The following is a 21,603-nucleotide window of genomic DNA, read 5'->3' as shown; positions in this document are numbered from 1 at the left end:
ACACAAGGGAAATTGACCATTTAGAATGATTCAATTATTAATTTATGTTAAACTAGTGATGGGAGAATGAGGTTTCATGAGCAACACAGTGGGAGGAACTACAGTGAATGATCAATAACTTTGTTAACCAACCAAAAGCTTTCAGTCGCAAAACACAATTCTTGGTCCAAGTCTGTGCATCCCAGCTAGTTTATGCCTGCTCTGCCAAGACAACCCTGAGTAGAGCAGTTGCATACTCTTTGCTTTAATTAATAGTCATTACTTGTCATTTGGAAGCAGGTGAAGCTAATGTCCAGTTGCATAAATAAAAAGGTTCTCCCTTCCCTCCTACTGCTACAATGAGACCACTTTCTCAACAAAAGTTGTTTATACTGTGCTCCATTTATAAAGTCTGGCATCATACGATTCAGACTGTTAAACCATTGGAGTTAAATGCTCAGTGCATCCACAGAAAAATTGGAACAGTGGATAGTGCAATGTTGTGATATAATTATTTAAATGGTTTAAACTAAGCAATCAAGGGAATTCCGAAGTAGCACTGCTGCTGTTTTGGAAAAGATCCAGGGAAGTTATTTGTTTTATTCTATTTTGTACAAATGATTTCTCTTGTATCAAAGCATTTATGACTCTAGAATCTCAGATGGTTTTGCCCTACATCGTATCTATACCCATTCATAACATCACTTCTGTTTAACTCAGATTAGAGTGTTTGGCCATTCTGTCCATCCTTTATCTATTGCAATGGATAAGTTACAGCTTGGCGGGGCATGCCCCATAACTATACAACACAGAGACTTTGGAACTTTTCAGGATTTCCTACGGAAGTAAACACAGTGATCACAGACTTTCAGCCCTGTACCTTCTGACCTCATGTAAACACTCAAAAAAAAAAAGATACAACTTCACATGTCCACACAATAAAGCCCTAAACTTGGGTTATTTAGCATTTCCCCCCTTTTAGATTTTCCTGGGCATTTTCATCACAAATGCTCCAATCCTGCAATAAATAATTCTCGCCATTGGACAGATAGATACAACTGCCAGTAGCTAGCTTGCTAACGGTAACTGCTGTAACTGGTTTAGTCAACAGATTGAGTGTGAACATTAGTGACTAAAATTAAGTGCTGAAATCTGCATTACGATTCAGTTTGGTAGATACCGGTCATATGGGAACTGGTGCTATATGGTGTAACTGAGTTTTGTTACCCAATCCTATTCTTTGGGAAAAAATTGGAAGTGCACAATTCTCTAAAATGTCAGTGTATGCCGTAGCATTAAGAATTCCCTTCACTGGAACTAAGGGGTCCAGCCCAAACCATGAATAACAGCCCCTTCACCACCAAACTTTACAGTTGGCACTACTCGGTGCAGTACAGTTGGCACTATGCATTCTGCCAAACCCATATTTGTCTGTGAGACTGCCAGGTAGTGAAGCGTGATTCATCACTCCAGAGAACACGTTTTCGCTGCTCCAGGGTCCAATGGCGGCATGCTTTACATCACTTCAGCCGATGCTTGGTATTGCGCTTGATGATCTTAGGCTTGTGTACAGCTGCCTGGCCATGGAAACTTGTTTCATGAAGATTTTTTACAAACAGTTTTTGTGCTGATGTTGTTTCCAGAGGTAGTTTGGAACTCTGTAGTAAGTGCTGCAACCAAGGACAGATGATTTTTACGGGCTACAAGCTTCAGAACTCGGCAGTCCCGTTCTAGGAGCTTGTGTGGCCTATCACTTTGTGGCTGAGCTGTTGTTGCTCCTATACATTTTCACTTCTCATTAAAAGGGCAGAAATTTTACAAACCAACTTGTTGGAAAGGTGACATCTTATGACAGTGCCAGTGGCTGTATGCTTGATTTTATGCACCTGTTAGCAATGGCTGTTGCTGAAATAGCCAAAACCACTAATTAGAGGGGGTGTCCACATACTTTGCATACTATGCATTATTATTATTATTTACTCATAACAAACACAGTACAAAAAGAAACATCTCAACAAAAACATTTTTGACATATGAGTTTTACTCATGTATACAAGGCACTGTTTATAAGTCATTAATTAAAACTAGCACAATCTAGGCCTGCTGTTAAAATTATTTATATCAAAATGAGGCCAAGTTACCACAAGCAATATTGGCTGTTAACTCACACAAATTAAACAGGCTGTTTAACCAAAATGATGCTACTCAATGTTTCCCAAAATGATTTAATGTCCCTGTGTTTTACCATCTGAAGACAATGTGGTCATTCAAACTTCCTGTCACTTCAAAGTCTCAAATAACAATAATTGCCTCATGTTGTGTTTTTAACAGCTAATGAAAAATGACACTCCAGAAAGGATATGTTGGTCATCAAGTTAATGTTACAATATGTACAGTACAAATGTTGTATGTTTCCGCTTAAAATAAATATAGGCAGTAAAATGCATAATGTATGTCAATGTATATTTACAATGTATATATATAGATAAATAGAATGCTTTATTATCCCAATGGGATAATTTTTCTAGCAGCACATTTACAAATAGACATTTATACCAGAAGTGGGGATGAATAAATAAATACAGATAGAAATGACTAATATTTAGGCCTATTGAATATATATTCAATCTTACAAACCTAACCAGACATATTTACCCTATTAACATATTGTACGTTTGTGAGTCAGATAAAGTTTAGCCAAACAAGTAAAATTGTATATATTGATTCGCAATGTAAGATAATGAAACATATTATTATTATTATTATTATTATTATTATATTACATTTATATTGCAGTCATTTTTACCATTTCTAAGTGTACCACAGCTGAATTGTATGTTATGTATGTTGAAAACACACAGGGCCAAGTTATATGAAATAATTTAGGAAACATTGGGTAGCCTTGCTTTGGAATGGAGCTTGTTTATGTGGCATTTTTTTATATTGAAAACTTTTTTTGGATACCGTATACACACAGTATCAGATTGTGGTTACTTTAGTTCTGAAATTGTTTCACTGATTTTGCATGACATCTGTGCTGATGAAGGGTTTTGATTAAGGGTGGCAATTTGAAAATGTATGACATAATTTTTTTTAAAAATGTATCAAATCCTTCATGGGTGTGAATGTGCCTGCCATTGCCTGTATGGTTCCCATATTGTGCATATTTTTTGCGGGGATACTATTGCTAATAATGTATGGATCCATAATTTGCCTACTTTATAACACCATTGGAATGCATGAATACTAATCCTGCTTTGTACTGTAATTGCACTTTACAAAATGTTTAGATAAATGGGATTTTGAATGTTGGCAAATGGGAAAACAGCAATATCAACTATTCTTGGAAAATGTATTCTGTGAAGGTGAATGGTAAGAATGATCTGATTGGTCTTTTGAAGATCCATTAAACGCCCAGTGGTTCTGCAACAAGTTTCCACGTTGTGGAGAAAAAAAAGCTGGCCTCTAGGCTTCTTGTAAGCAAACCTACCTATCCGCTTCGTAGAATCACTGGTCCGGGACAAAGACATGACACAAAACCCCATAAATTCAGGCTCTGGTTGGTGTTTTCAGCCATCTGTCATTCCTGTGTTTAAATCTCTCTGCATCTCTCCACCTGAAATGAGCCCCCGCTGCTGACTGCCCTGTGCTGTGCACTTCAACCACTGTACACCGCTATTTATTTATTGTGTATCTATATATTTAATGATAAAAAATGACACTGAAAAGTACTACGTGATTCACTACCTGAATTATGTATATGCCACATGATCATATCAGCATATGGAAATAGATATTATGAGCTTATACATGTAGAAAAACCACTTGCTTTGTGGCATTATTTATTTTCATCATCTGTGCCCAACACATTTTTATAGTGTTAAATTAAGTCTAGGAAAGCATGTATGACTCGAACAGAAACCATGTGAACTGTAATAGTTTTCTACACTGTTAGAATACACATCAGAGATTATACGCTAAGTATTTTTCAGTTTTGCAAGTCAGAAAAGCCCAGAGGGCCACTGAAGGCAGTAAGCCCAGCTCATCCAGCACCCAAAGAAAAGGACCTGATACTGAAGGGACCTGAATACTCCAGGCCCAGGCTTTGCTAAGGCCGAAAGGAAAAACATAATGATAATTTTCAAACAAAGAAATAGGAAACCATGTGTAATCTGTAATTATTATATTATAATTAATTATTATTTTATTATTGTAATAATCACTTTTTAATAATACATAATAATTTTCTTTGAAAACAGGTTATCCCTTTAAAATTCTGTAACATAACATTAATCACATGATGGATATGAAATTGAAAGTGAAATTGTTCAAATGGGGATTGGAAACTTTGTCACGGACTTGCCGCAGCATCATCCAAGATTATTTGGTCTTGCGAACGCAGTTGCTGCAGTCCATCAAAAAATCGCAGCTCGCGTCCGACACAGCTGCCTAACGCAGGGAGACGAGCGCGTCTTGTGGGGCGGCGCGCGAGGTGGTCGAACCCTAGCACCTGCCGGTGGTGTGGAATTAAATCATGCACACTCTGTCACAGTCGGAACGCAGGAGGGGCATTTTACCCGGCTTTTCGGCTCTCAGGTAAAACAGCGAAGCAGCCACGGCAGGCGCTGTAACGCCATCTCTAGCCACAGGACTCGTCAGAGTCATTCAAGCTGATTGAGAAAACTACCTCGAGTCCGTCATTCGCCCAGGGGGTCAGAATTGCGATTTTGGCATGGTCTTCTACAGGATGAACAATGCAGTCTTTAAAAAGGCCTCAAGCTTGCTCGTACTGCGACATACTTCACAGGAGAAGCGTTGATATTTTGTTGAAGAGTCTGAATGGTGCAAGATTGCGGCATTTCCACTACATTTATAAACCTGTCATATCAGAGAGGTTGCATCATGTACAGTATATAGCCAAATGTACTCTGCAAGAGCCAAATGTAGATGTAATTTTCCACCTTTTTTTTCTTATATTTTTGTGGAACCATTTCCAAACCGAGAAACCTTGGTCAGCCAAATATTTAAATGTTTTTTTTTTTTGGAATGAGTAATAAAATAGCGAGTAAATATGTGCCAGTTTTCGAGGAAGGCGGACGGACACTCCGGCCTCTTTACAGGTTGGCGTGAGCTGGGGGTGAATTGATTAGCCTCGCTCCTGCACCTCAGGTGGCCATCTCCTCTCTATTGTGTTTAACCTTGTGTCTGGGGATTTAATAAACATTGCCTTCGTGGTGGGGTCTTATTGAAATACTTTACAGTTTATGAGGTTGGCGAGAGGAGTTTGGGTTTGCTGCACTAACCACTTACCCGTGCCCTCTATCCATTCCAACATCCCGTGTCATAACATTACATGTGCTTCTTTTTCAAATTGCAGATTGAGGACAGAAATATATCCCACCCCCCCACTCCTCGGCTGATTAATGGCATTGCCTAGCAGCCATAGAGCCACTCGGTAACACTGCTGTGGGGGCAGCTGTGGAACTTCCAGACACATATTAAACATTTCACGTCATCTGCCCCTGTCTGAGGGCTACGGATGCGACACAGCTATGTCCTTGAAAAGATTCCTTCACAGTGCCAACAATATTTCCAGCCCATTAAATAAATGTGCATGTAGGAGAATTCAAAATGAAGAAAATGATGCAAATGAAAATTAAGGCAGGGACAGGGGTGCTTTGTATGAACTTAGAATCTTATAATCCAAAGTGCTTTTGTAAAATAGACAGAAAGGTTATTTCGACAAACGTTTTCATTTTTAGAAAATATCCAAAATATATCGGTTTTTATAGAAAATGACAATAAATATATTTTCACTTAAATAATATAAAGCGTTATTTTCATGTAAGCACTACAGTCAAAATTACAGTATATGTACTGAATGTTTTGAGTATTTAGAATGTCATGGAAAATGTTTTCTCTGCCTCCTTTTGGGGGGGGGGGGGGAGGTTAGCGTCCCCTCTCTCTTTGATCTTCTGGCCAAGCACAATCTTACATACTGGCTTTTAAAAGCCTTTCTGCGTCCAGAAATGATTGCACCCTCTTAAATCTTTACCTTTTGGATCATTTGTCCCCTTAAGTGCATTTATTATTCCATGCACTGTGAGGTTGGTCGCTGGCCAGATGCCGATTTTATGAAATCCTCTCCGTGTGTCATTTCAATTTATTTCCCCTGAACGATCGCAAGAGTGAAGTCAATTTACCACAAGGAACGCTGTCATTTGTAGATGGTTATTTTACTTATCAGTGTGCCTGTTTGCTAAGCGGAGGAAAAAAGCGGGAAACTATTAATACGGTCAGCGTATTAATTTAAGCAGGTAATAAATTGCGGGCTTTCTGCAATGGAGCGCATGCTGAATTCACGGTTTTCCCAACTCAAGGACAGGTGAGGGTGCCCTCTCTGCTACCCAGGCTTTTACGTGGAGCTGCTCTTTGCATTTTAATGAAAACAGCTCCATCTACAGTCCACCTGTTGACCTACAAAAATCACACCCAGTTAAAAACAATATATAGCCATTTCATTTGCGAGTGCATGGCGTTGTGATATATGGGTGAGGGAAATGAAATGATTACTTAATCGTGCGCATGTCTAAAATGTGAATGAACCACGTCACATGTCATTGTCAGTTTGGTCGGCATAGGTGTTTGTGTTAATGTAGAAGTTTTCCCATTATTATACTTCATCTATAAATGCACAGCAGCATGAATATAGACTCCATGAAAAAAGAGATTTTGCAATTATACTTTTATTATACGAGGATATATGGACAGTTTCAAGTTCAGTGTAAGCCCTCCCAGTTACCTTCCCCTTTATTTATACCAGATTTTCTCTGAAACCAAAACGTTAGAAGCATTTTTTCATGTCATCCAGAATCTTGTGTCATCAAGCAGCTCACAACATTTTAACCATTCACTGCAAGTCTGCCATCAGGAACTACACATCCAGCAATGGGACTGAGAAATATGTCAATATGAAAGCTGCAGTGACAGTAGATTTGAACCGTACAAAACCCAGGTCTAATACAGGTCACGCATTCAGAGAGGCCAGCGTATGGGCACAAGCTGGTCTCCATCACTGGAGGGCTAAGTCAACTACCTCATCAGCAGACTACAACTGGGAGCACACTGTGCTTCTTTGGTTACCGATACATTAGTTCATTAGTTCCCCCTGACAACAGGTCACAGTCGACAGTGGCACAGCTGGGACTTAATATTTACTGTGTGTTACTTTGGACACTCCCTCGCCTTGCCGTGTTTTTGAGTTTGATAAGGACGAGCCCATTTTTCAGCACTGCAGATTTACACGTCCAATACCCAATAGAAGTCACAATGCAGAACACTGTGGCGGGCCTGTTGGGCAAGATTAGACAGGTGTTGAGGCCCCATATGGCTCAGTCAATCTCACATTACCTTGACCTCCTGGCTGCTGCTGTAGACTTTACTGTACAGTTTTCTATAATGCTTCAGCAATCATAACTGGCAGTTATGCCCTTCACGGTGTCCGCCAGAATTAATTTCCCTATTTCACAGTTTACATTACAGCGGACTTGTACCTGCGCAATTGCACGTGTTAGAGCATTTAAATGTTACTTCAGTGCACTCTATTACATGGTACTTACATTGTATGGAGACCTCTTAGCGCTTAATGCAATTACGTGCCTGTATTTGCGGTACGTAATGCCTACATACTGTAGTTCTTACAAATGAAAATTACAGCAATGTGAATACTAAGCACTGTGATGATGCATGTGTGTAATTGCATTACTCATTGATTTTATTGTTTTTTTTGTAGCAAATCAGATCCAGTTGACAGTCTTATCGGCATTTCGATTTTTTTATTTTTGAAACCTTATGTAAAAGACCTGGGTCATCTCCAAAAACCTTGTAACAGGAAAAAAGACAGCATTGATAGATGGAGAATACAGCAGCCGTGGCCTAGATATATGTTGAGAGATATTGCATTCATAATTTACAGATGTGAGAATGATGGCCATCTCTTTGAGGGAATTCAAAATCAGTCACTTTTAGTTACGTTAGTTGCTGTGCAAATGTTTGATATTGCAGCAGGCCAACAATGCAAGGTCAAAATAATCATCATGTGATTCATTTCATATTAAACAGCTCTCAGAAATACGGTGTTGTGGTGGATCGGGGAGAGGCACCGGGAAGCTTTCTTTTGTTTGCTCCTTATCTTTTCCCTTGGTTTCATTTTGAGGTGCACCTGCCAATAGCAATGGCACCGTCATCATTTATCATCTCCAAAGTCTGAATTACGGATATACCCAGGAAAATTCACAGTTACTGGTGGTGCTGGAGCAGGAGCCATGATCCAAACACAAATTGTGCATTTTATTGTCTAGCTGATCTCACGTGGAAATTTTCATTGGAAATTTCAAGATGAAAACACAATGGGGTTTGAAGAAACAGCACGATTGCTGAAAATGTTCAAGCAGAACTTCAGATGGACAGACAAATAATGGAATGCAGTTCTTTGAGTGTTCAATCCTGCTTTATTTGTGGCATCCCAAAACTTGATTATGTTACATTAAATTGTCTTCATCTCACAAAAGCTCTGCTCTGAAGTGATTTACAATATAAGAAAACACAAGTAAATTCACCTGGTTTATATGAGCAGTAATACGGTACCATTCACAGACCAGTGAGTGTATATGGAACATCATTAAATCACTCATTTCAGTTAACTATGCTAACATAGAACCAAAATACAAATCCTGAATACATGCTGATGGTCCATAAGTCCTAAAAAAAAATTAATTACATGAAAGACAGTACTGGCAGTCTTATAAAGCTTCTTGAACTTTAAGCTCAATATGACCGAGTTGTGGCAGTGTGTTGAAAGTACAAGCATGGTTTAGCACCTCTGTGGTATTAGCAGCGCTTGTTCTGAAATGAGCATTCTCGCACTTGTTCTGCACGGATGTAGGAACGAGCCAGGCTCCACATCGCAGCGTTACCATTTCTGTAGGGTTTCCAGTGCGCAAGGAGTTAAACGCAGTTAAATATCCCCATAGACTTTTCTTTGCACCTCATTCATCAAACTAAGTCTTTGCTTTAACTTTGCAGATTTTCTTTTAATCACCCAATTAAAGCCCACTAAGGCTTGCAGTATGAGGAAGAGAGGAGAAAGGGGGACAGCTGTCGGTAGTTACTAATGGCAGTGGGTTTCCGCGGCCGTGCTCATCCGCAAGGAATCCCATGACTTCATCTCGTCGCCGTGCGCCTGTCCAATTGGCGCTCAACATACTGTTGTTTGTGGCAGGTGTTCTGAACTGTTGAATAGAGAGATGACACCCAGCAGGGGCATAGTGGTATTCCACGAACTAATATTGTTTGCTTTGTTTGTCATGAAATTTTTCATTGTCGATTTTCGAACAGACTACACTTCGACCCCACACCTAACTGTCCCAAACTGGCACTCCTTTCCTCTCTCCCCCAGCACACCACCCTCTTACTATCCATATCCCCAGGAGAAAGAACAAAAAACTACAGAAATTTATTCTAAAAAGGAAGAAACAACAAAAATAAAACAGGAAATGAAAGGGGGCTCTCAGTCTAAATTCAATACTTGTACTGCCCATGAATAAAATGAAAGGTTGCCATATTTTTAAAAAATAATACTGATAAAAATTAATTTGGTGACTGTTCTTGTATCATGTTAATCCTCTTCTGCCCATTTTTTCTTCTTCCTTGTCTGTATTATTCCATTTTTTTTTTTTCGACAAAAGAGGAAAAGGGGCTAGAGAGAAATTAATAACCACAAAGCTTGAGATTCATGCAGGTATTTTGAATGGATTCCTCTTTTCTTATATAGTTGTTTTCGACCCTCTGAAGCTTGCAATAATGTGATTGAGATGGTATTAAGCGGAAGATGCATCAACATCGACATAAATCCTAGGTACTGTGTACTTATAAAGTCAAACCTGTAAAACTGGCCCGGGGTTTTTATTTTTGGAATGATATTCCGAGCCTTAGCGGTGTGCGCTCGGTAGACATAAATCTTGAATACATGCAGTAAGTATCCAGTGATGCATTCTGAGAGATTTGTTTGGGTGGAATGGTATTGCTCTCTACCTGGAAAACAGACCTTTTAATTAAAGTTATAAGCTGGCAGCGGGGGAGCAATATTCACGCCGCCCTGGCACCTCCGTAATGGTTTGTACGCCATTACGCCGGGTTGCGAGTGCTGTAATTTATGAGCTCGCGAGACAGACACACCGTGGAGAGGCAGGAGCTTTGATGCTTTGACCTATCCTTTCTCGTCATCATAGAGTTTTAAAGGACATGCGAGCAGATAAATGATGGCAAAGGGGGCCGAGTCCCGCCTTCTGCTTCGCGCTGTCTTGGAGAAATTAGACTCCCCGATGAACAACACGTGTTATTATAGAAAGATACGCTCACAGAAATAAAGGTATAGTGGAGGTACATTTCTGTTCTTTAAAGAACATTCTCGCAAATCTCCCAAATGTACCCTGAAAGCGCAATAATGTTCTATTTGAGTTCTATTAAGTACCTTTTGCAGGCAAAAAAGGCACAAATGAATTGTATATTACTTGCTAGGGGCACAGTTTTGTGTACTTACTGGGTACCACCCAAGTGACAATCATTTGTACCTTTTTGGGAACTTTTTCATAACTTTTTTTCTAGTAGACAACTACACAGACAGACAGAGGGACAGATGGATGGGTGGATGGATGGATGGACAGACGGATGTAACTATAAATTGTACTCATGTACTCCATTCATATAAAATTACATACATGATCATATGCATATATGATGGAAACTGATGTATTTATAAAACGTAATATCTCTGTGCAAGGGACCAAGATGCTGACAGTGTGTCCAATCTGCATTGATGGTCCTAGTCAGTTTTTGTGTGCAATGAAGAATATTTTAGATACTTATACTTATTTTATAGCTTGTATGGAGACATGTGCAGGTATGTTGTTTAAAAGCAGAAAAATAGTAATAATAAATACTAGTAATTCTAGTAAAGTTATGTTTTGTAAAGGCTGTACATATGAACACATTACATTTATTAATTATGAACATAAATATCAATTTTTACACTGCACTGCATCTGCTTCTTTCCTTAAACGTAAACATTTCTGAACAAATGTTGTGATCGCAGAAAGGTTTGTCATCAACTAACAAGATTAAAACCTAGTATATGGCTGGACCTAACACACTTCATTCCGGCCGACCAGCGGTGTAACTTCATAACTCGGCTGACCAATGGTGTAACTTCAGTCACTCAGTCACAGACATTCACGTCTGTAGGGCTGCCCCCGCTGTTGCGGTCCAGCAAAATTCTAAAACAACATGTTTGGAATTAGCTAACATTAAAAGCTGAGTGTGCATGGAAAGGTGTAAACATCTGGGAATAGAACGGAGGACAAATACATTCATGCATTTAAACTACTACTTTAATGCTATGCTTTTGACAATATTTACCTTGTTTCTTGGCACTGAAGCATGTTGAATTGAACTGAAAATGAAAATTACAACTTATACCAGCCTAAGCTGATTAAGCCGGTTTAAGCTATGTTTCCAGCACTCCAGCTTAGCCACCTATTCCCAAGGCTATAGTCAGCTACTCTATTTTCAGTTGGAGAGAGAAAGAGAGAGGGAGAGAGAGAGAGAGAGAGAGAGAGAGAGAGAGAGCAGTAATGCAGTAATGCATATTTTTGTATGTGTATTGTATGTGTTTGTGATATGGCTACGTTGGGGGTGGGGGGTTCTTAGCATAGCCGCTAATGGGACAAAGCCATACAGACCTGTATGATTTATGGCAGCACACCAGCAAGGGTGGAATAATTTGAATGGCAACAAAGCAGCTACTTATCCATAGTTTCAGGTGATGAATTAGCTCTTGTGTAAAACAGTTGAGGCCCCATTTTTCATTTTGATTACTAAATATGATATCTCGCACTCTACCTTTTATCGGGAGGTTTTTGTGCAGTAAGGGGTATGCGCTTGAGTGGGGCTCGTCTCTGGTCCTTCTATTAACCCTTTTCTACCCAATGCAGCTGCATGCTGTAGTTATTCTGCCATGCTGTTTCTGCAATGTGTTTTTCATTATGCTTCACATTAAATGAGGTGAATGCCCCCTTAACTGTAAAGCCACTGATAATGAGATGAATGGAACTCTATTTAACGAGTGTTGTTCAATCAGGCTTCATAAGATTTAATGAAGACCAGCAGCATGATAAGAACTAAGCAGGAAACAAATCCTCCGGTTACAGAATGAAGACTCAATTTTGTTTTGTGGTATTTTTATCATCTGTAGCAGTGGGAGTTTGGGAAGCCTTCTCTTCTGTGACCTTGAAGGGGAATGACTTATCACACCTGCCACCAGTAGGCACATTGCTGTACTTGAGCAGTCATGGTTGCTGGTCCCACGCAGTAAACTGTGTCATGACCATGCTCCACCATGCTCGGCTGAGCAGCTTTTTAGTATCTGTGTAGCTTTTTGGTCGCGACTACTTAGCACACAAAATAGACGTGCCTCTCTCTCATTCACTTGCTTCAATGAGAAAAGAGTGGGGCTCCCCTGCGATGAAGGCAATACTTGTGTTTTACGACTAGATGCTGGTGAAAACATTGCTAATGAGCTGACAGCTCTGAACAGTGCGTGTTCTTATTTCATAAGCTGCTTGAGTGATGCTTGAGTTGCTCAATCCTGAAGGACTGCACATTTCAATGTGATTATGCACACAAAAGCATGTGCACAAAGCACCAATGCGTGGCCCTGTCAGTCTGGGGTCATAATTCAGATGCCTTGGCAGTGCTCTTATCACACACCTCTGGTACAAGCCCAGATTTAAAGAGAACACTACGTATTCATATAAAACACATGCTTTAATTTCAATGACCCTTTCATTAACATAAGTATTTATTACATTTATCCGATAAAGATTTGACCCATTAGACTTGCTTTAGGTTTCCTTTGAAATGATAATTCTATTCATGCACATCTTCTGCAATGCTGAAGATGTTCCTAATCACGGGAATCAAGTTCCTTCACTCATGGTTCATCCTGCGCTATAACTTCCCAGGCAGCAACACGAGCAGACAAAAAGCACACCAAGACACTACTCTCAGGACACCAAATGAGCCATGGCTGCAACTAAGTACCCTGTGTTCCACATTCCCATCTGCTGTCTCTTCCTCAAGGAAATCCTCTGTTTCCATTTGCCAGTATACGAAGGGTTTGTCTGACTGTTTAGTTCAATATAGTAAATTGAAAATGATATATTACAGATTTTCCACATCAATGCTGTCAAGTCTATATGACAGCCATCATGGTGGTACATCCAAACTTTAATGAGAAATAAAAGAATCACATAAAGAAGGGAAAGTGGAACTATGGAGCAATATTGGGTCCACTCCATCTTTTTTTTATTACTGATGCGCATAAATCACTAGTAAAAAGTGAAGCAGCTTTTCTTACCTGCAACTAAACTGTGTGATTGGCTAGATCAACTATCAGTTTTAAACAGCTGAATGTGAAATTTCAAATGTTTCTGATATGATTATACATACAGTATAATACACTCAAGTTAACCCCTCCCCCAACTCAAGTTAAAGTGAAAACCTTCTTAATATAGACCTCTCCGCCATCCAGATTCCACGACCCTGGATTTCGGAAGCTTGCCCTCTAACATCCCACTGTTGATCCAGATATTTGATCTCTGTGATGTTGGCAGGGGGAACAGTCAAATCTGCCTTTCCTCTGAGAGGCTGTGAGAGCTAGCAGCTAAGAACGCTAAATGTGTGCATTGGTTTGTATGTGTGTGTGCATGTGAGTTAGTGTGTGTGTGTGTGTGTGTTTGTTATGTGTTATGTGTGTGTGAGTGTGTGTCTGTGTTGTGTGTGTGTGTGTGAGTTTGTGTGTGTGTGTGTGTGTGTATGTGCGTGTGTGCACGCGTGTGTGAGTGTGTGTGTGTATGTGTGTGTGTGTGTGTGCATGTGTGTGAGTGTGTGAGTGTGTGTGTGAGTGTGTGTCTGTGTTGTGTGTGAGTGTGTGTGCGTGTGAGTTTGTGTGTGTGTGTGTGTGTGCATGTGTGTGCATGTGTGTGAGTGTGTGTGTGTGTGAGTGTGTGCATGTGTGTGCATGTGTGTGTGTGTGTGTGTATGTGTGAGTGTGTGTGTTCTCATTGTCTTTGGCACATTGGTGTTTTGTGGGCTGAGTATTGGCAGCAGGCAGTACTCAGCTGGCAGCAGCTGGGAGGGTTAAAGCCCTACAGACCGCGAGGAGCTCAAAACATTCAAGATCTGTTACTGCCCCAGAAATTAATTTTGTTATAGATTTCACCTTCCAGACAGCGGAACAGGGGGCCCCACACACTGAGGGGAGCTTGCCCCAGAGCGGGGGGGGAGGGAACGGGAGGCTCAGACTTCTCTCTGCCATAAACTTGTGGTAGCATAACTGAGAGAGAGAAGACACACTGCACCCCACACCCTCCACATTAATTACATTGACAACATGTAAGATCTGACTAATTACTGCCACAGTTTTTAGAGCCACGCTCATTAGATATGAAAATTATGCCGGTAGACCAGATTATTTCTGTAATCAATCAAAAAAAGAACAAAAGAGAGAGGATTCAGAGAGTGTTTTTTTTTTTTTTTTACTTTTATTTTTCTTATTTGTGTGTTTATTAGTATACCACATTTATCTATTTAATGTGTCCATTTGTCTGATAAATGCTTATGCAGAACAGCTTTCAAGGCTACTGGGATAAGACATCAAAAATGTATAACATAATAACATGAAGAATGTGATTCATATTATGGAGTATTTTCTCCATCTTGCAACAACAGGACAAACAGAAAGAAAAACAATACCTGTTTATTATACATTTATACCAGCATTAGTATAAAAAGTCAAAACATACCAATTTTCAGAAAATCATTTTTTGAAATGGTTATTACATCACTGTAGCCTTTTTTTATAGAGGCTACTCTCATTTTGTGGCTATAAGTCAACGTGTAAAAAAAATATTCTATTGTTAAAACTAAAAATAAAGAAACATTTAATTTATAAGTACCCATCTGTTCCAACAGTTCACTCATATTTCTTAATTCTTGTTCACAAATGAAACAGACACATGAAGGCACAAATGATGCCTTTGAACCATAATTTCTGGCTTTGATCTAAACAGTTAGATTGAAGTTCCCAGCTTTACACTCATGGTGAGTATGAGTTTTTTTATTATTATTATTTTTATATTTAATCGTATTTCTTTTTACTGCCTCTTGTAGAACTGAGCTTGTCTATTGTAATTATATGGAACCGATGGCACAAGGACGCAAGACAAATTTCTGAGTAATCAGAGAATAAAATATCATGGTATTATATCGTAAAAGGAATAAACACCCTTGAGTGCAATAAGCCCTGTTTAATTGTATTTGGTTGTATATTTGATTAATATTACTCAGCATTCAATGAAAAATTATTAACTTACAAACAAATCCAACTTCATGCACATTTTAAATGTATTTATTTTATTTTATTAACTTAGACTGAAGAGAAGTTACTTGAGTTGAATTGTGTGTTTAAGTTAAGGACACATTTTGACTAAATTCAGACTAGTGTTTGAGGCTACTCATAGGTATGAATAAGCACTTGTAGATTCTCAGATGTAAATGATAGCAAGATAAATGAGTAATAGTACTTGTGCTTGATAAAACAGGGACAATCAAGGGCATTCTTCTGCTTAATCCTTTCGTGCTTTTTCTGAACCAGAAATCTAGACAAGTTGAAGCACAGAGCCATGAAACACTTCATCAAAACAGTCCCTGTAGTTCTCACAGGAGCACCGTATTTTATAAATGTTCAATGCATTATTCATAACCCGGTAGATCTAAACAAGATCTGAATATTCTTGTAAATATAAGCACTCCCTATTTAAATATATTCCATAATATTACCTCGGCCTCTGTGACCAGCAGTCTCACACAGTGTGCGGACATTAACCTTCAGACTTCATGCCAAATAGAAAATGCTTTATCACACTCTTTTCTGTTTTGCTCTGATTAATTCTGTGGCAAGGCAAACAATTACTTTTCATCTTTATCAGTAAATAAACAATCACCCTTGTTTGCAAGAATCATTTATTAGGAGAGAGACAAATACCCGTATACTTGAATTTAAAATGGTTCGTTGCCTCCTGGACTGTGTTTACACTTCTTTTTTTTTTCAAATTATGGTCAGCTGATCCGAGCACTGTCTCTAATCACGTCTATTTTGGTTTGAACAAAAAGCCTACCTCAACTGCCTCTGTTTCACTATCTCTCAAAGACTAGACTTCCTGAGTTCTTCCAGTCTTGTTCAGGGCCGCTCAGTTCTCCGAGTTTGCCTTCACTTCGTCTTCATCAGTGAAGCACTTACCTCAGCTAAGGCATCTTCAGTCCTCTTCTCATAAACCAGCTGACACGTTCAGCTACCCACCTGCTCCTCCGGTCCACACCGGCAATGATAGATACCTCAGACATAGCTCTGAAATGGATCCCGTTTCCTCTCCTATGTATTTCATTGCATTGCATTCCTTCCATTTAGCAGACACTTATCCAGAGCAGCTAACACACTTTTACAGAGTATGTATGCAGCCTGATATAAGTACCTTGCTCAAAGGTACAACAGCAGTGCTTAACTGGGGAATTGAACCTGCAGCTTTTGGGTTACAAGCCCAACTCCTTAACAATCACACTACTCTGCTGCTCTACTGTCCCCCAAGGTTCAGTACCTGCCCCCCTTTTCTTAACATTCTATCACTTGATTCTGTCATCTCCGCTGTGTGGTTTTCCCAGCCTCTTCTATACTTCTACACTGAGTCAACATTTTTTTTTTCTCCTTTCTTTTCTTCCATCCAATTCACAGGCTTTAGCACACATTTCAGTTTATCTGAAGGAGATTTCGGGCTGAATGGCAGACCTTCCCCTGAAGCTTAACCTGGTTTAGACTGAGATGCTTTATATTTCCTCCAAGTCTTTCTGCTGCTAAGGCTTCTCCCACTGTCTGGATACTACAGCTAAACTCACTCATAGCACTTTTACGACCAGAGCTCAGAATGTAACCCTAGATTACCAACTTTCTGATTCTTCCCATATGACAGCAGTTAGCCAAGGTTAAAAAACTCAAAGGTTAGAAAAAAGTCAAATGGTCTGTGTGGTAGAGAGCATAGAAAAAGATTAGCTAATAAAGGAAGACACTTGTGACCTCTAGTGGTCATTGATTGCATTACTAGTGAATGTGTTTGCTTTGGGTTACAGTACACCGGTTTCCATTTCCGCAGATCTTATCGCATTGAGCCAGTCCAGTTCTGTAACCTCCGTAGCATAGTTCAGAAACCACCTCAAAACCGCTGTTTCACAATGCAGGGCAGAACTTGAAGTGAGGATTTTTCGTGCGTGTCGGTACGAGCGAAACTGTACCGCTAAGACTGCAATATTAAACGACAATTCAAAAAGTCTTGCGTATGGTTAATGGTAATTAACTTGCATGTTTTAACTCCCCAGGAAGGCTTCCACTGAACGCCTTTGTTTTTGTAAATGTATGATGTGCTACGCGTAAAAAAATGTGTTCATGATGCCTAACACCATTTAACATCAAATTTGGACCATGCTGGTGTTAGCATGATGGTACTTGAATACTTTCTTGACAAAAAAATTTTGTGTTTATATTATCACTCTTTGTCAGCCAACATTTACCCTGTGCTTGTAAGGCTCATTTATATTGATAATGGCTTGGCAACAGACTGCATAAGGAGAACATTGATTCTACGTCAGATATAGCATATATAGCTGTTTAGTTTTGTCAGGATTGGATGGACTAGATCCGATAAGATACTAACATTAGTGGTAATGTCTGCTTCATATTAATTTATGGAAAGTCCTGTTTCAGGCGTATAAGATAGAATTGTGTCTGAAGATTTTAATAAGAAAACAGTGTGGCAGCACAACTGGAGAATAGGCGAGTTTGCATATTTTTGTTGACACAAACCGTTGTCAATTATTATGGCCATTTGTCATAGCCTTATTTGGTTGAATGGATGATACACTGTTAAAGCATGCCTTTAAAAATTCTTTAAAAAAAACATCAGAATGTTCAGGTGGATTAGAATTCTCAGGTTTGTTTCCTTCTGTTATGTCACTGTGGGCGAGATGCTATAGAACCAATATGAACTGATTGCATTTGGATAAACAGCCAGTATAGTTTGCTTCACTCCCTACAATGCACTGGATAAGTCCATTAGAACCAGTATTTTGGATTTCCTGGGACTACAACATCCTCCTGCCCTGTAAGTAAACGTCCAGATTCACCTCAGATGCTGTGCAAACATGTTTTTGATTGATTATACTGTTTATTGAGATAATATGGATTTGAAACCCATATTACTGGGTTACAACAAAAACAACAACAGCAATACTAATTATTAATAAAAAAATACTAATCTAATTATTATTATTATTATTATTATTATTATTATTATAAATAAAATATAATGATATCCATCTTCTGCATTTCATAATTTTCCTTTGTTTTTTATATCATTGTTTTTGTAGCCCTTGTGCATTTTATACCCATGGAAACTAACTCATCCCTCACTTGTTAGGTAAACTATGTAAAGAAATAAACCAAGCTTCATTAGGTAAAATATCAATAGGAATTAACCAACTACCTCAGATGCACTGGATATTGCTACAGTAGTGTTATGGGTACAGCAACAGTAACAAAGGCTGAGAATGCTGAGCAAAGTTGTTTACAAGGTTACCTAGACGCCATTGAAAGACGTTAAAAATTATGAGTCCCATGATCTATGAGGTACTCGGTTGCCATCTGTGTCATTTCTATCACTTAGCAAGCAAAATTACTGAGTGAGCCTTGAAACTGATTAGCCATACTAGTGTAAACTGATGTATATTTTTCTGCTATGAAAAGACACTGACACATGAGTTCCTAGTCTAGGAAATTAAGCCATGTGGTAGGCAGAAAATTAAGGTATCCCAAGATTCCCAGGAGACCTAGCTTCTATGATATCACAGTGGACAGATGTCAGATTTGGTCAGAATGCAGGCAGTTGAAAAAATAGAATTAATGTTCCAAAACTCATACATGCATGCATACTGCCAGAGGTGATACCCAATACAGCTGTCATCTGATGATTATTATTATTATTATTGTGTGTGAAATGTACAGTATATGGTTTTGTGTTTACAATTGATTTTTAATTAATGTGTTACAAATTGTCCACTTACCTTGTGCTTGCATTTCTCCTCGTTGAGGTTCTTAATGTTCCATCTGACCTGACACCCTGCTCTACAACAAAATGTCTTATGGGTCCTGCACACTTATGTTATTTTCAGTACAATGCTGCTGCCAATCATTAAAGGCATAATGATTTGGATTTGTTAGCAACTCAACTAATGTTACATTAAAAGACATAAGAAGAAAGCTGTCCAGGATCATAATGACTATACAATGGCAACCAGATTGACCTCTCTTAGCACTTTAAGGCTCTAATTGTTAACAGTTGTTTTCAGTGCTATATTACAGTTTATTCATGAAGAGGTGCGCCTAAATTCAAATCCATTTCCATAAGTGTTGTTCTGGGCGATTTCCAGTAATGAATATTCATATGATGCATAAAATTGGAACATTTAGCTTCAACAGCAGATGACAGCAGTGCTTTCAATGCAAAGAACAGAGCTGACCATCTGACTTGGTAATACATCGAATCTGTGATTCTTACCTAGAACACATAGAGGACTGTAGCTGAGGTATCACGTAATGCTTCTAAACAAAATTGTGTGTTAACATGCTTTGTGGTTTTGAAATTCTAAATTTGCATCTTTATTTTCTTTTAAATGATTATTTCACATACTCGGTGGTGTGTACACACAGCACAAGTAAGCTCCATGGTCTACTACTATCAAGTGCACAAGCACACTTGTATGCAAGAATACAAATGCAGGTCATGCCCTGCATTGAAAGAGAAATTGGAGTGTAAACCTGTGTGTAGCCCCCCAGTAGCTCACCAAACGTGTGTGCATTTTCATTAATTAATTAACAGATTGACTGAGCAATTTACTGATCTGGATTTTATTCAAGTCTCCTGATTCACTGTTGCTCAAAAGAGAGAGAAGAAGGAGAGGGACAGAGAGTGGGAGGGAGAAAGGCAAAGAAAGAGACAGAAGAAAAGAGAGACGAGGAGGGTGAGGCTGTGGCAGGAATATAGGAGAGGGAAGAAAAGATGGCCAAGAAAATTAAAAATAGAGAGAGGGACAGTTTCGGCCCAAACAGGGGAAGAGGAGGAAGCATGAAGAGGAAGCAAGAAAGCATAGGTTGAGGCAATGATGGGGGAAGATGAAGAGGAGGATGGCTCCAAAAAAGGGTCTGACCAAAGGAGAAGAGGACAAATGTGGGGAAAGAGGGACTTGGGAAGAAAATAAGAAAAAGTGAAGCCAGCGAGCCACGCCTTTGGTGATTGAAGAGGAGAAAGAGATGAGCTTGAAGAAGATGATTAAGGAGGAGGAGCAAAAAGGTGAGCCTTACGGAGAAAATTAAGAAGGAAGAGAAGGCGTGCCTGAAGATGATGACTGAGAAGGAGAAAAGGGAAGCAGAGTTTATGGTGATTTTTAATAATGAGGTGAACGAAGCAGAACATTAGAAGAACATTAATAAGATGCAGGAGAACTTGAGAAGATGATTGAGGTGGAACTTACAGTAGCATGTTTTATGATGATTAAGAATGTGGAGAAAAAGAGGAAGGCCTTCGGGAGATGATTGAGGAGAAGCAGAAAATGAATAATTAAGAATAAGGAGTAAAACAAGACAAGCCTTCAGAAAATTAAGAAAGAAGAGAAAGCGGCAGAGCTGAAGAAAGAAGCAAATGATTCCTTCATGACATTTGCACCATCACAAATCTCAAGAGCCCCCCTGATGGTCACTGTTGGTATGAAGTTTGCCATGATTACAGTGATATAGCTGGTCAGTTGCACAGAGAATGTGCAGGGCTTCTGCAAATTCATAATTCTCAATGGCCGCTTAAAACTTAAGGTATATGGTGAAACCAACAGACATAAGGGGCAGGACGTGCATCCACAAAACTCCATAATGTGCTAAAGAACACTCATTGGATCAACATCCTTGTTGACAGGATGTGATGCAGTAGGAAGTGGATTTAGCCTTATATTCTCTCTGCTCAGGGTGAACACGTGACTGGGAGAAGTGTGAGAAAGGAAAGAGGAAGGAAAAAAGCATGAAGAATGTTTTCTGAGCACTGCCTCATACTGATTGTAATACCCTCTCTACTTTGGTATCCTCCAACCCTGTCGCACATTTCTGTCTGCTTTTCGACCTCCTCCAGACTGACAGCAAACAGAACAACTGGACCAGGCCAAGTGGGAAGCCAAGGCACAATCCAACAGCAAGTGGCATGCCTGAGTATCTCTAGTAAGGTGCCGTGCGGCACTGTGAGAGGCGGCTGATGAATTTTTTGGTTTTTAAATAACTACTGATTTTTATAATTTCATAATACACAAAAAAATTACATACAGAGATAAACTACATAACATATATCATTTTACAAATCACAA

Source organism: Anguilla rostrata, chromosome 6 (assembly GCF_018555375.3).
Source record: "Anguilla rostrata isolate EN2019 chromosome 6, ASM1855537v3, whole genome shotgun sequence".
NCBI classification, from domain to species: domain Eukaryota; kingdom Metazoa; phylum Chordata; class Actinopteri; order Anguilliformes; family Anguillidae; genus Anguilla; species Anguilla rostrata.
This window is presented reverse-complemented; position numbering follows the sequence as displayed.